At 36.5% G+C, this 15739-nt stretch overlaps 1 pseudogene; it reads right to left on the minus strand.

Moving 5' to 3' along the window:
• Nucleotides 1-15739, minus strand: part of LOC103070334 (60S ribosomal protein L7 pseudogene) — a 53086-nt pseudogene that overhangs the window by 12643 nt on the left and 24704 nt on the right.

Raw genomic sequence — 15739 nt, forward strand, 5'->3', positions numbered from 1 at the left:
CCTGCATCGGCAGGCGGACTCTCAAGCACTGCGCCACCAGGGAAGCCCCCTCCTCTTTTTTTGTAAGACTAAATTCGTTCCATTCATCAAGGCCCAGCTCAAATCTACTTCCCCTGGGAAGTTGCTCTGTCTACTTACCTGACAATACCAGCTCCTACCCTTGAAGCTGATCTCCCTTCTTCAGATCTCTCAAAATTCTTGGGCCTTCATTATAGCTATTTATGGTCTTTTTCCACCCACTACATTATAAATCCTTAAATGTAGAATTCACATCCGATTTGTCTTTGAGTTCCTGCTTCACCTAAGACAAGCAATTTGCTTATAGTAGGAGCTCTAAAAAATATCTATTGGCTCAGTAAGTTAAATAAATGATGGTATACCAGTAATGTACCACCAGTTATTTGTTGCTGCTTGCGTCTGTATCTCACAAGCCACTTTCATCCCTGCAGAAATCTAGTTCTTCTATTAGTCTGATCCATTTTATAATAGATAATTTTTCACTTGAATTCACAAATTGGTTACTGTTAATTGTTGACAATTTGGACTTGTTCAAGTTGTCTAATGAGAATAGGTTCTCAGAAATCTCATTGGGCTGTTGATAGAATTAATAAGTGGTAAGAGGCAGAATCGCCAAATGAAACACTTGTCTCGAATTTTTTTGAAAATAGAAAGCTGATAAATGAGTTTGTGAGCTCACATAATAGTTCCTTATTTGTTCCAGATATCTTGGTAATTATGATATCCATGGAAATTATTAAAAATTTACTTGTAATTCCTGCTAGCCAGTCTTTCTAAAAATGATTTCTAAATATTACAGCAAATTGGGAGAAAAGGACATTTTCTTCACTCAGCCCATTGGCAGAGATAAACCATTCATACCCTTTCTTTCTCTATTTCTTCTCTGTAATGTCATTCAGAAGAAGGCAAGTATATCTCTGTAATTTAGGAGACTGGAATGAAACCTCCTTTAGAAAACCTCATGGTTTCCTCAGTTTAGTCACTCAGTCCACAGTGTATATTTACATCCCCAAAATTTTGGTTATAAAGAAATTCAGCAAAGAGCTGGTTTCTGTAAGATATTCTCAGTTCAATTATTCTAATACAACAAGCTGATATACTAAATCTGCAAAGAATTTTTTTCCAAGAATATCTTATGGGATTAACAGAATTAGCTAAATTTGTCAGTGCTTTCTAGTCTCTGAAATCATATTATCATCAACTTAATTAATGTCTCTGGGAAGAACCTTGGAAAAGTTCTTATGATTATTTATTATTTAAACATTTTTTCAGGAGCACCTAGTATTTGAATCCAGAAAACATTGTCAATCTATTAACTTTTCCAAACAGCTCAAGGGATAGATTTTTTTAATCTTACTTATAGGATCAGCATTTTAACTTTTAAGGAACTGAACCTCAAATGACTTGGGTGATATTTTATGTTCTAGACCTGTGCTGTTCCATATGGTAACCACTAGTCACATGTGGCTGTTGAACACTAGAAATACGGCTGGGCCAAACTGAGATGTGCTTAAATGTAAAATACAAGTCAGATGTTGAAGACTGAGTATGAAAAATATAATGTAAAATCTCTCTAGTAACTTTTATATTGGTTTTATATGGAAATTATAATATTTTAGATGTTTGCTTAAATAATATATTATTAACATTAATCTCACCTGTTCTTCCTTTTTATAAAAGCAACTATTAGAAAGTTTAAAATTTCACATGTAGCTTGTGTTTGTGACGGGTTATATTTCTATATAGTATAGAAATATAACCCAAACATTGGTAGCATTGTCCTATACTTTTACCCAGTTTAGCTCAAATTAGAATTTTTTTCGGGAATGTATAACTATTCAGTACTTCAGATTTTACCAGTTGTTAATAATAAGTCAGGAAATTTAAGAAAGTAATGGATAACGACTGATTTTTCAAAGATGGGTCAGCGTTTGAGAGGTAGTATTTTTAAAAGTGACCATTTCTTTCAACAGTAGTTAGTTGTTTTTAGATATAATGACAGTTTCTTGACTTTAGGCTGTGTGCAATACTCTGCTACCAAAATTATACCTGGTTGTGTGGGATGATATATAGATAGATAGATAGATAGATAGATAGATAGATAGATAAATGTAAAGTGCTGACCAGCAAATATGGAGGGCATTATTCAGCACACTCCTTCTCATTTAATTAATATTTAATCAGCAATGATTAATAATCACATCAAAATGTTAATAAACTAATGTCAAGATACCAATAAAATAAATGCAGAATTCAGAAAAGAATAATTTAAAGGCTTTTTTTTAAAAAGCACTATAAAAACTAGAATGAAGTTATTAACTTAGAGTGACTTTCTTGCCTTTCTTATATCATTTCATGTACAGATTGTTTTTGGCCACTGGTGTAGAAAGGATAATTTTGAAATGTTAAGAGATATACTTAGAGTTTTCTTATAATTTTTAAAAAATCTGGTATTTTTGCAAATTCTTTACCTGCTTTGTCTTTGAAAGAGAAAACTATTTCTCAGCTTCATGTCATGAAAAGTGCAAAAGCAATGACACACTAATAGAAAGGAGATACTTTGGGAGGTGTCTATTAACATAGAAAAAGTGTATGGCACACTGGTCAAATATCCAAATTCTTTTTAAACTCTGCTGGTTTGCTGTAGTTCCATCCACTAGAAATGATTCAGAATCAGATACATAGCATTCAGGTCCTCTGTGTTATTTAAAGCAGAGGAAAAGAGACATGCGTAGTGGATAAGTAGTGTGGCTCCCCTCGCATGGTTATTGTTGCCGGGGAAACCACTTTCTTCTAATCCTTGTGTTCGGTCTGTCCATCCCAGTATCTGGCATCATTGCCTCTCAAGAAGGGCAACATCACAGCATGGCATAAGAACAGGAAACAAAAAGGACAGAAACCGGTACATTATCCTGCTACACACAAATGTTTCTCAGAAAATGTGCGTGGTAGTGACTTCTGGGAAACGAAAAACAGAATCAGTCCTCTGAAGCTGCTATATGTACATGTGCTAGTGGCTACAAGTTACCACATTCACACATTCAAGCATGCAAAAACACCAATTTCCAAGTCAGACTTGTGATTGAAGAAGAGAATACCATGTGTCAGGCCCGGACAGGACAGGGCTTGGCAGATCAGAGTCCCAGGGCTTTCTGGGTCGGTATGGAGCGCTGTGATCTTTCTGAGAGGCAGAGTCCCTGGCAGGCAGTGTGATCAGTGAAGGGACTTTATGGGAGTAGACTCTAAAAACCAGTATAAGAAGTACTGAGATTCCTTGGGTCCTGGGGTCAAGCTGAGTTATGAAACAAGCCAGCTAGCCAAACGAGAGCATCGTGAGTAAATAAAAAGAAAGCTGATATGTGCTGGTAAAAGAACCATACGTCATGAAGGTAACTATTATTACAAATCCAATATTGGCTTCCTCTTGGACCCCTTTAGCAACACAGTCAAAGACCCAAACTGGTTCTACGAAACAAACAAAAAACAAAACTCTAAAAAATGATAATATACAGTAACTACTTTGGATGAATACAGTTAAAAGCACAGTTCTGTTATCACCTGTGCATCTATAAGATGCCCAATAATCAATTCCTCTACTGCTTTTTGTTTTTGTTTTACTCCGGTTTTCTAGCATTTATTGCTGTGTTCTGCAAACATCCATTAAATTGAATTGAATGTACAAAATTAGTATGGCAGAGGGCAAGCAATGTTTACCAAATTCTGAAGTCAGTGGTGCTATAAAAAAGCTGTGGCCATAGTAAATAATTATGCATGTAGCTCACATACAGGATTCCAAAAAAAAAAAATTAATCTGAAAGAACCACGAAAACCAAAAGTTGCTTATGTGAACCAGATGTAGTCATGGGTACAGCTTGGTAAAAGACACTATTCAGTCAGTCAGCTTCCTTTATTCTTTTATAAACCTGGAACTTCATCTCATACTGCACTTATAACATATATATACTTGTGTCTTCTTGAATGATAATAGACAGTGGTCCCTGAACATTGCTACTATGCAGAGTACCTTAGAAGACCTCCCCAGATAACCATACTAACTTAAAATTTGTTTCACTTAGGCTCTCAAGAGTGACCTTCTATGCAAACCTACATCCCAAAATCTAATAGTAACCTATCAAATTTATAAAAACAGAAGCAAGTTGTCTCCAAATCAGCCCAGTCAGAACCAAAATTCATCCATCAGTTTCTTGACTGCTCTTATAGGCAGTCTCACAAAACAGAGGTGCCCCCAAATTTTCCTCCTGTAGACATCTCCAAATTATCTTCTGGAACTCCCTTTTTACATGTTTTTCTCATCATCTTTGAGAGTTTTAGATATACTTGAGGTCTCCGAGAGATAAATCCAAATTTATTTTTAAATGATTATGAACAGGAAAATAATAAATTTCTATTGACTGTACTAATTTTAATTCCCTTTTTTTTCTAGATAAAGATTATCTTCCCAGTAACCCAGTACTAAATACAGGATTCCCTTCCTGAAAATCTGAGAAATTAGTTGCAAATGTAATAAATACCCAATTCCCATGTAATGTAGGAGCTACTCAGTCACGCATGCCAATAGAGAGAGAGAAAAAAAGAGGCAGGTAACATTCAAAAGTGTCTGTCTAAATCTGACCTGTTTCTGCTCCCCAAAATGTAGCTTTAATATCACAGCACCAAAGAGAGAGCCACATGCAAGACAAGCTACAAAGTTGTCTGCCTTTATTTTAATCCATAATCTGATGCAAGTGTACAGCCCTTTGTGATGATGTCTTCCTCCTACCCATAATATTCCTAATATGAGTATAATCTTAGCATTTTAATGTTAGGCACAAACCACAAATAAAATTTAGGAACTTTGTTCTGATAACCATCCATCATAAGGCATCAACTCTGTGCTTGACCAATCAGGGCATTGACAAGTTGCAAAGGGTTGAATTACCTTTGTGGTTTGTTTGATTGGTTCAAAAGTCAGTCACCAATGCCTAAAACAGAGCTAATCGAAGAGTCAGCATATGTGATTACATAATGTTTGATAGTTTACATAACCTCCAGTGGGACAAGGATTTATGAGTGAAATGTGTACCCTTTCCTTCACCATCTCGTGCCCCACGCCAGTCCCCAGTGAAAATGCATTTGGTCATATCCCATTTAGCTTCCCCTGCTCCCTGCTCTCTGAGAGAAAGAGGTCTAAATCCACTCAGTCAAGTCTTGAGGGAAACAGTAAAAGACAAACTACCTTTCACAGGAGGCTGACGGTGGCGGGAGGTAGTGAAGTGTCTGGTGGGCTCCTTGTAGGAAAGCACAGTAGGATGGACGGTAAACTCAGGGAGCATAAGAGGCTGGAGGGGAGAAGGGATGTGTAAGAAGATTGGAATCCCTGTTTAGGATGTTCTTGAAATGCTACACCAATGCAAGACTAGACCCTTTGGGTCTCAGTTTTCCAAGTATTATGTAACAGTAAATTTCCATGGTATTCAGGTCATCAATTTCTTTAGACGAAGTTTCTCAAACCCAGTGTTTCCTTTGGGGGAAAAAAGGCTAAAGAAAATGATAAAACAATTCCACAACTTGGAAGACTGTAGTAGCATCATGTTCATGTGTGACAATTAAGTATGCCTTGTCTCCTGGTGAACTGGAAGCCTGTGTATTGTGTCTAAAATCATCCTCGCACACCCAACCACAGCCTGGGCAGCAGCCGCAGTTACCTGACATGAGAGTTTCCTCCAGCCTCTCCTTGCCTTTTACACTTTTCTTTCTCTCCAAGTAGCCCAGAGCCACATTTTAATAAGTGACCTTCAACTAGCTGAATAATTTCTTCAGTACATGGGTACATTCAAAAGCCTTGGAGCATTTAGCTGTAATAAGTAGTCCTAGCAAATATATGGTCTTATGAAGCCTTTGAAGTCTCTAAAAACTTCCCTTAAATAGCCTCAATTGAAGGTTTGGGCTAGATGATTTACAGAGCCCCTTGCAAAGCAAAAATCCTGTGATTTGGGATCAGCAGAACCAGCTGGATATTACAGGTTACTGTAGTTAATATGGCTTTCCCATCTTTAAGAATATTTTTGGATCCAAAACAGGCTGCCTGAATTGTTCAGCTATTAACTATTAATTAATGTCCAGTGTGCACTGGGCTACCAACAAAACCAAACAAGGCAGAGATTTGTATTCTCATTCCCTTAAAGAATGATCTGATAAAAATTTTCCATTAAATGCAATTAGGAAACATTGTACAGTACTGCAAAGATGAAGATGTTTTTGTGACTCTGGATTACTTGTCATCTAGCAGACTCAGGGTGTCTGAGTCTTAAATTTTTTCTTCAGCAAACTCCTGTACTTTACTTATAACTCATACCTTCCATATCTATTTCTGCAACTTTATATTCAAGTGTGAAAATAATATAATAAAATGTTCTTAATATTTCATTTTTCAGTTAGGGATGTAAAATATCAGAGAAACCTTCTCTGGTTGGTCGATGAATCAGATTTCTAATCATATATGCTCTGAATACCAGTTTTTGAAATCTTCAAGGACTTTTTATACTGATTACTGCCTTTTAAAATAGTGATTACATATTTAATCATGTACGGCATCTACGGCATGATTTTTGGAGAAATAAAATTTTAAAGCACAAACAATAAATACATAAATAATCATCATCAACAGATAGCATAGAAATTAATATAAAATTAAACGATAAAAATCAGTTACTGAATAACCAATTCCTGACTGGCAAAATTGACTGTTCAGTCGATCAAATTTACCAAAAACTTGCTTTAAGAAATATTCTTTTAGAATATATTTAATGAAAATGAATTTTTTATACATCTACTGAATCAATCTTTTTTCCCACTAACATTTATGGAGGATTTACAATTTGTCAGGCACTATTTTGATTACTTAATATAAATTAATTTATATACTCTTCACAACTATCCTATAAGTTATATTCTATTATTATCCCCATTTTTAGAGAAGAAAACAGAGGCACAGTCCCGTTGAGTAACGTTCCCAACGTTACACAGCCAAAGCTGCAGAGTTGGACATACTATGCCATTCTGGCTCATAAAATGACATTCACAGAATTATATTAATGATTTTATTTAAGAATGTATTCAATATATCAAAATATAAGGAGATCAAATCAGTTGTTACTCTCTGCTTTCAAAGGTTTAAATATTTCTTAATATACCGCTACGAAGGATATATCTATTGACTAAAATTTAAAGAGAACACATCATACTTACTAAATATATTTAAGAAGAATATTCCCTAAAACAAATCATCACTTGGGCTGTATTGTATTCATTAGAAGGGAGTCACTAAATAAGAAGAGGAATCAAGCTCCACATCCTGAAGGGAGAATCATAGAATTTGTTGACACAATTTAAAACCACTACAGAAAAAAATTTAATCAGGAGAAAATCTTAAATATAGATGGTTTCATATGAAGATTTCATGAAATGGAGCTAAAAATACCATAGGTTAGATGTCCTATGAACACTTTATTGAGAGTAGGGGGGTTTCTTTTTAAATATTTTCTTTTAAAAAAGAGATAAATATTAAGCTCATTGTTTAACTTTTTTTTAATGCTGATATTTCTGCAACCATGGTCAAAGGCAGGCAATGTTTAGGGCAAGCTGTTCTTGTTTGTGTAACTCAAAGAAACAAAATCTACTTCTTGATTAGATTATTGGTTTGGTTCACTGATAGCCCCTCAAGGCAATTCTATGGGGAGTAGGGTGGCTTATTCTTCTGACCAGGGTCCTCAGATTTTTATGAGATTATTTCAATCCTAATCCATTTTGGATTGTCTCTAGGACATTCAGTCTATTTTTTCCCCCTCTAAATTCTGTTAAATCTCTTTCTGAATTAGTCATCAGGCCCCCACATAGAATTGTGTTAGTCATCCTGGAGGGAAATTTAAGAATCAGAGTTATGTGTTTGTTGTAATAATTATTGTGAAGATGTTGCTCAGTTCCTTATGTGGTGTGCTCTTTATGAAGACCCATAGGTCCTTCCTCATCTTGGTATCAGAAAAAAAAATGGGTTTCTCTTAAGCAATTGATTTGTTTTTGTCTCATATACACTGTGAATCATAGCTGATTATATTTTCCTTGTTTGTTGGCAACTAGAAGTTTCAGAGCCATGTTTTCACTTCTACTCAGTGTATATAATTTTATGACGTGATTTTTTTTCCCAATAGTTATGCATTTATTTTCATGTATAACTAGCACATTGACATGTGACTGCATGGATATATTGCTTAGTTAACCTAAGAGTAAATTGGTAAGTGAGTAAAAAAAAAAAAAAAAAGGATGTTGAGTTAAAGAAAATATTAAGGAGATAATAGAATAGGAGGAGGTCCTTGTATGATAGAAATTGTGGAGGTATGGGAAGACCTGGAATTTGCGACTCGCTGCTCTAAGCTTCGGGCAAGAAGCTGTGCTCTGGTCTGAAGCCCTTAAGGGGCCCTATAGAGAAACTATCCTGGTACTTGGAGCCCAGGGCATCCTCCTAGGAGCACATGGTACATCGAGACAACCCCAGGGAAGAAATCACATCTTGTTTAATGTGTTCATGTTCTACAAAATGTCTCAGAAGTTACAAAGCAACAAAAATGATTTTCCTTAAAAGAGAAAAAGAATCTTCTAGGTGTGGCCTTGAGAAGGCAGTGGTCACAGGGCAGCCTGGGCTGGAGGGCCCGAGTAGGGGTTGGGGGACACCCCTGTTGCTGTCCTGGAGGAGTGTGTGTGTGTGTGTGTGTGCGCGCGCGCGCACGCGTGCACATGTGCATGGCCATAGTCGAGGCTGCTGCAGGAGGAACACTCAGAGCCCCTGTACTCTGCTCCCCAGCATACAACAGCCACTCAATCCATGTCTGTTGAATCACTGTTGCACACAGAAGGAGGAGCCGGAAGCCAGGGTGCAAGGGTTGCTGACTTCCTTGGGTGTCAGCATGTCATCCTTCGCCCCTGCCTCTGCTGTTCAGATTCATGCCTGGGCCCCATGTCAGCATGACATGTCCCCAGTGTGGGAGGTCCATGGCCATGCCACCAGTAGTATGACGTGATTTTTGAAAGAACTTACTCATGCTGCATTGTTTTCACCTACTCTCATTATTCTTTTTGTCCTGTTTTCTTCATTAAATTTGAAATTTTATTTTATTATTATACTGAACATATTTGTAGAAACAGACTTAATTACTCTTGAACAATTTGAAAAATACATAAATGTATAAATGCATCAGTCAAACCTCTTGTCATTATACTTCAGAACATGGTTTTCACCTAACTTTTCCACTTTTCACCTAAATACAATCATTCTTCAATAAACCCTTCTTTATCTTCTCACATTCAGTTTTCTTGATAGGGCATCTTTACCATATACATGTCTCCAGCCAGCACGTATGCTAGATGTGAAATTCAGGAAGGTGCAACACTCAGGTCTCTGTTCAAGAAAGAGCCTGTCATTCAGCAGTGAGGAGGACTGTTAGGTGAGAGCCTCCAGCTGCAGTCCTTTCAGAACTCACCACAGTATCTGAGCCAAGGCCATGCTTTTCTTGGGGAGCACCCAGCCTGTGATGAGGGCCTTCTGCCCTATGAGGGACTCTTCTAGTGGTGAATCTTTAATCTGGGGCTCAGCATTGAGTTGGCCAGGACTTTGTCATTCTAAGGCTCTCACTGCCCAGTTCTTCCTCTGTCCTGCCTGGTGTCAGATCAACATCATGGTGTGAAAGTGTTCCATGACCATTTTTTTTTTCTTCACTCCTTTAGCTTTCATAGGCATTATCAACCCTCCACGTCTCTGATCAGTAAATCCTTTTTTGTAACTCCAAATCAGCATCTGATTCTCAGAGAAACCAAGATGACATACCAGTTAACTCACAAATTTACATCTCCTTGGATTTCCAAACCTATAAATATATACATCTATTAAGTAATCTCCCAGATGTCTCAAAGACACCTTAAGTGGAACCTGAACTCGTAATTTTCTCCTAAATTTTTTTCTGTTCCAATGTTACATATCAGTGGATAGTCCTAGTGTCCATTTGGTTGTGCCAGCCAGAAACCAGTTTGTCCTTGACATTTCTTCCTGCCCATCCCACATATCCAATTCATCATCAAATCATGTTGGTCTTACTTCCTAAATACACTCCTCCTTCTGTTTCTCTCTAGCTCTACCACAGTAGTCTTGGTCTAGAATACCATCATCTCTTGATTTTATTCTATTAGTCTCCAAAGACCTGTAGCCACTATAGTTGCCAACCAATCCATCATTCTCCATACTACAGCCAGAATTATTTTCCAAACACAAATCTGATCATGTCACCATCCGGCTTAAAATCCTTCTGTTGTTTCCCGTTGCTCTTACAATAAAGACAAAAGTCTCTAATACAGCAAGTCCCTGTGGTCAAACTCCAGCCTTATTTCCTATTCCCCTCACCACGCCCTACTATAACTCCAAGATGGCAGATACTGTGCCCATTTTCTTTACCATTTTATCTCAGAGTCTGCTTGAACACCTGGCACACACCTAGTGCTCAATATGTAGTTGTTTAATGCATAATTAAATGATTGAGTGGATAAATGAATCAATCAAATGAGTCTATTCACAATCCACTGGACACACTTTTTTCTGTTGTGGAACTTTATCTCAGAGTTGCCTATCTAAATCTTATCCATCCTTTTAATTCTCAGATCAAATGTCAACTCCATCAAGGCTTCCTTGACTTACCTAGGTGGAAATACTTCTGTGTCTTATTATAAAATCCTGTATTCTTCTTCTACACTACACTTAGTATGTAATCATCTGATTAAATATCTTTAATATACTAATATAGCCATTTAAACGCCACATTCCTTGAAGGCGAGTATTGAGTTTATGCTTTTAGGTATTCTGTACATCACCTAACATACACATATGTGTGTAAGTGTATGTGCAATGATTTGATTGACGGATCTGGCAAATCTGGATGATTTTTCCTATCACTAGAGCAACTGTTGTGATATTAGGAAGAGTGGATGAAGCTAATAAAAATATGGTGGCCCAGTAAAAATGTTGTTTAGGCAATATATCTCTTGAATCTAACTTTAAGTATCAAGAATAGGAGACTCATTTGGCCTATAAATTTTTGTCGGTTTTCTAAACTCAAATGTCATAAAACCTACTTAATAGCTAAAAAATGTTCTGTGCTGTGTGTTTTTAAGACTTGCCTAAGCTTTATACTAAAGAAATTTTCCAAAAGAATAATATGTGTACCATTGCAGGCAGAAAAGTTGATTTTAGGTGCTATAGAGACAGGCTGTTTAAAAATCTTTAATTGTGGGAATTCCCTGGAGGTCCACTGGTGAGGACTTTGCGCTTTCACTGCCGTGGCCCAAGTACAATCCCTGGTCAGGGAACTAGGATCCTGAAAGCCGTGTGATGCAGCCAAAAAAAAAAATCTTTAATTGTTATGAATACATTATAATGTACATTAGAAAAAAAAACTATCACATCAAAACCATGCCATAGTTAATGTTGCTTTGGATAGGGTTGAAAAGCAAGCATTTCTCTTGTAAAAATAATAATTTTAAACTAAAATATTATAATATGGGATATCAGATATGGCCACAAACATGACTAAAGCTCAAGAAACATTATTTTAGAGAACTGTAATGTATTGAACACTACCTAGGTCCTCACCACTACGGAATTAATAATTGGGTTTGTGAGCGTTCATTCATTTGTTAGATATTTATGAAGCACTGCTACGTTTAAAGCTCTGGGCACAAAACTAGAGAAATAACATGATTAAGAAAGTTTCTTACCTCAAAGAGCCCACAATCGCAAAGGGCAGGGACCATGGAAAAAAAAATAAACCCAGTGTAAGTGCTGTAATAGAAGGACATCTATTGAAGGGTCAATTGTAAAGGGGTAAAAAGGGAGAAATGATCATCTCTGCTTGGTGAAGGGGATGTCAAAAAAGAGGGTTCATAGAGGAGCTGCATTTGGGGGACTGGGTAGAAGTTCACTGGCCAAAAAAGTGAGGTCACATCATTTCAGGTGAAGACAACAATCTGTCAAGCCAGAGAGGCATCTATGACAAGAAGTAATTCCAGATGGCTGGAGCCTGGGGGCTGGAAACTGAGGCAGAAGAGGCAAGTAGAAGCCTAGTATCCCATGCTAAGGAGTTGCTTCTATACTTCAAAAGTGAACAAGGATGAATACATAGAATAGGATCAGGTTTCTATTTAAAAAATAATAATAACACCAGAGGAATTTTGTATTCTTATGAATTTCAATGCAAGAAGTTTGAAAAATACTTTTCCTAGCAAAGATTCTCTTAGGAAAAGAAAATGTCTCCAAAACCCCCAAAAGTGAGATTTGAAGAAGAGACCGCAAACTGAAGTGAGATAAAGAGAAACTTAAACTACCAGAGGAAAAAATAAATCATCTGTCTCTGCACCTTCCATCTCCAGTCCTGAGGATCTCACTTGTTTCTTAAGGAAAGCAGTTCTTTAGTATTTCTTTAGAATACCAACTTATAAATGTAGAAGGCATAATAAGCATTCTGAAAATCATCATTTTTACCAACACCATTGTAATAATTGATTCAGGCGAGAATTAGCCATGGGTGCTAAAACCATCAGGTTTTTGGGAAACAGGGTGTTGATCCAGTCTCAAAGTGTCACCCCGTTTATCAAGTTATAAATCACAAAGTAAAGAGGGTACATTTTATTGTAGAAACTTTCAACCAAGGGATCAGAGCTAATATCACCAATAATAGGACAAGCAACATCGCGTGACCTCATATAGGAAAATAGTCTTCTTGCCAAAAATGTTTAACTGGATCTAATCATGAAGATAAACCATACAAATCCAAGTTGAAGGACAAACTGAGTTTCATGAAGGTCAGTGACAGGCTGGAGAACTGTTCTAGATTAAAGGAGAAAAAAAAAGACAAGGCAAATTAATATAATGTGAGATCTTTGACTGGAGCCTGATTTAAAAAGAAAAAAATGCTATAAAGGACTTAATTGGGATAAGTGGAGAATTTTGAATATGGACCATATATCAGAAAATGATATATCATTGTTAGATTTCCTGAGTGTAATCATTGTGTTGTGCTTATATAGAAAAATGTCCTATTCTTCAAGTTACATGAGAAAACATTTGGAGGTAAAATTTCATAATTTGAGAGTAAGTTACCCTCAAATGTTTCAAGAGTAAAAATATATATATTAATACTTACCTAGAGAGCTAAAGCAAACGTTGCAAGGGAATGTGGATGTTAATTTACTATTCTAGTGGATATTATGTAGGCTTGACATATTTTATTTTGAAAGAAAGTGTTGGCAAAAAATTGATGTCTTAGTCCTACCAGCCAAATTTTTAATTTAATCGATTGGGGTGAAGCCTTACCTGGAGAATTTTGAAGATCACCAGATAATGCTTAAGTCGAAAACCACTGCAGTGGTTCAAAAATATTATTTTACAGTTATGTCAGGGGTGGGGGATTACAGCTGCTTGAGCCTAGCAGTTCTTGGGCTCTGACTACATGCCACTTTTATAAGTGCTTAACATATATTAACTGGCTAGATTAATTAATAGCACAGAGGATAGGCTTGAATAGATATTTGATTTTGGTCTGTTGTTCATTTTTACAAGGTATATCTCTGCGTTATTTACTTTGCACCAGAAACCCAAACCATTCCATCCCATAAATAGGACCAAACAATTTAAAAGAGGATCTACCTGGAATATATAAACGTCCAGGACAGATAGTTAAAATCTGAGAAGCTTGTATGAAAAACACTCAAAATTTTATGCAGTCATGAGATATATCAGTGAAAGGGCAAGAGTTTTTCACACAAAAATATATTAGTGCAAGAAAAGAGATGATAATATATGTACACAGTTATCCCAAACACTGAGAGAGTGATGGAAATATAAATTTCTGAAATCAATAACTTAGTAAAAAAAAAAAAATCAACCTTTATATCTGACCTTCACCCAGAATAAGAGAGTTAAGGTGAAAATCTTAAGTTCAGTTATTATTTTATGTTACATTTCTAAAAGGTTTAAAGGATGATATAATATCAAAGGAACTTTATATCTCCCTGGCCAAGTATAACATTTAGATTTCATTTGGCCCTGATTTCAGGAATTTGTGTTACTTGCTATGGAAAAATTAGACATCACCTTGAGCTATAATTACATCTCTTGTTTTTTGCCCTGATATTTGTCAGCTAGCTAGTGAATTCCTTGCTCTTTCTATGAATTTGCATGTCAAAAATTAAATTAACAGCAATGTTTCTATATAAGGGAAATTCACATGAAAAATAGAAAATACTCTACTTTTTAAATTTATTTATTTATTTATTTATTTTTGGCTGTGTCGGGTCTTAGTTGTTGTATGCAGGATCTTTCATTGTGGTGTTCGGGCTATTGGTTGCCATGCGTGGGCTCTCTAGTTCTGGCACGCGAGCTCCCGAACATGTGGGCTCTGTAGTTGTGGCCAGAGGGCTCCAGAGTGCATGGGCTCTGTAGTTGCAGCATGCAAGCTTAGTTGCCCAGCAGCATGTGGGATCTTAGTTTCCTGACCTGGGATCGAACCTGTGTCCCCTGCATAGGAAGGAAGATTTTTTTTTTTTTTTAACATCTTTATTGGAGTATAATTGCTTTACAATGTTGTGTTCGTTTTTGCTGTATGGCAAAGTGAATCAGCTATATGTATACATATATCCCCATATCCCCTCCCTCTTGTAACTCCCTCTCATTCTCCCTATCCCACCCCTCTAGGTGGTCACAAAGCACCAAGCTGATCTCCCTGTGCTATGCAGCTGCTTCCCACTAGCTATCTGTTTTACATTTGGTAGTGTATATATGTCAATGCTACTCTCTCACTTCATCCCCGCTTACCCTTCCCCCTCTCATGTCCTCAAGTCCATTCTCAGCATCTGCATCTTTATTCCTGTCCTGCCCCTAGGTTCATTAGAACAATTTATTTTCTTTTTAGATTCCATATATATGTGTTAACATATGGTATTTGGTGTTCTCTTTCTGACTTCACTCTGTATGACAGACTCTAGGTCCATCTACCTCACTACAAATAACTCACTTTTGTTTCTTTTTATGGCTGAGTAATATTCCATTGTATATATATGCCACATCTTCTTTATCCATTCATCTGTCGAAGGTTGCCCACTCTCACCACTATTATTTAACATAGTTTTGGAAGTTTTAGCCACAGCAATCAGAGAAGAAAAATAAATAAAAGGAATCCAAATTGGAAAAGAAGTAAAACTGTCACTGTTTGCAGATGACATGATACGATACATAGAGAATCCTAAAGATGCTACCAGAAAACTACTAGAGCTAATCAATGAATTTGGTAGAGTATTAGGATACAAAATTAATGCACAGAAATCTCTTGCATTCCTATACACTAATGATGAAAAATCTGAAAGAGAGATTAAGGAAACACTCCCATTTACCCTTGCAATGAAAAGAATAGAATACCTAGGAATAAGCCTACCTAAGGAGAAAAAAGACCTGTATGCAGAAAACTATAAGACACTGATGAAAAAAATTAAAGATGATACAAACAGATGGAGAGATATACCATGTTCTTGGATTGGAAGAATCAACATTGTGAAAATGACTATACTACTCAATGCAATCCCTATCAGACTACCAATGGAAGGTGGATTCTTTTTTTTTTTTTTTTTTTTT

This window comes from Lipotes vexillifer, unplaced genomic scaffold, assembly GCF_000442215.2.
Source record: "Lipotes vexillifer unplaced genomic scaffold, Lipotes_vexillifer_v1.1 scaffold990, whole genome shotgun sequence".
Classification (NCBI taxonomy): Eukaryota; Metazoa; Chordata; class Mammalia; order Artiodactyla; family Lipotidae; genus Lipotes; species Lipotes vexillifer.